The 1,116-nt window shown below is 42.8% G+C and overlaps 1 non-coding gene across 1 annotated transcript; it reads right to left on the bottom strand.

Moving 5' to 3' along the window:
• Positions 1-937: 937 nt before the first annotated feature.
• Positions 938-1,041, bottom strand: LOC116081247. Its single transcript, XR_004114767.1, has one exon. It is a non-coding gene; the product is annotated as a U6 spliceosomal RNA (small nuclear RNA).
• Positions 1,042-1,116: the final 75 nt, after the last annotated feature.

Raw genomic sequence — 1,116 nt, forward strand, 5'->3', positions numbered from 1 at the left:
ATAATAAAATGCCATAAGACCATGGACTGCCTCCTTTCATCTAGACTCTCCTTGCTGGGGCAATGGATTAGGCCTTCCCCTAAAGAGCCACTTCTAATCTTCCGTAGGAAAGTCTTCAGCTCCAGCCTGGAGATCGAACCAAAGACTCTCGCCTGTGTGGGAACCAGCACTGGGCGCTGCTTCCCCTCCCTACACCTTTTTTCCCTTAGGCCCCGGGGCTGACTGAGCTGCCTCAGGAACCCGCCCCCCCCCCCCAACACACACACACAGTGGGCAGCCTCCCATGTCTGCCTGACCAGAGTACCAGAGCTCTGGCAGGATGCGGGTTAACCCCCCTCCTACCCCCTTTATTTCCCCAGTGCCCAGCGCGGCACCTGACATACAAACAGACATTATATATTATATGTAATATATATATACGATATATTGTATAAACACACACAGACACACACACACACACATATATATATACATGTACGTATATATGAATGTTTTACCTGTATGTATGTTGTATGTATGAGCAGCATAAGTGTGTAATGCCTAAGGGGACAGAAGAGGGCATTGACCCTGGAACTGGAGTTACAGGTGATTATGAGCACGTGACTTGGGTCTGCCAACTGAACATGGATGCAGCTTTAACTTCTGACCCATCTCTTCAGCCCCTGGATGTCCATTTTTATAAGTTAATCCGGTGAAAAGAAGAATCTAGGTTTTTTTTTTGTTTTTTTGGTTTTTTTGTTTTTTTGTTTTTTTCAAGACAGGGTTTCTTTGTATAGCTCTGGCTGTCCTGGAACTCACTCTGTAGACCAGGCTGGCCTCGAACTCAAAAATCCGCCTGCCTCTGCCTCCCAAGTGCTGAGATTAAAGACATGCGCCATCACCGCCAGGCAAGAATCTGGTTTTTTGAAGACTAGAAAATAAAAATTTCTTTTTTTAAAAAAAAAAAAGATGATTCACATATTTTCATATCACCCATGCACAAAGGCTGTACAAATCTTTGCTGTATTGTTCCAAATTTAGTATATGTGCCACCAAGGTTAACAATGGAAAGTCATGATTATACGATTATTTTTTCTCTTTCTTTCTTTCTTTCTTTCTTTTTTTTTTTTTTTTTTT

The sequence above is a fragment of the Mastomys coucha genome, unplaced genomic scaffold (genome assembly GCF_008632895.1).
Source record: "Mastomys coucha isolate ucsf_1 unplaced genomic scaffold, UCSF_Mcou_1 pScaffold6, whole genome shotgun sequence".
Taxonomy (NCBI): Eukaryota; Metazoa; Chordata; class Mammalia; order Rodentia; family Muridae; genus Mastomys; species Mastomys coucha.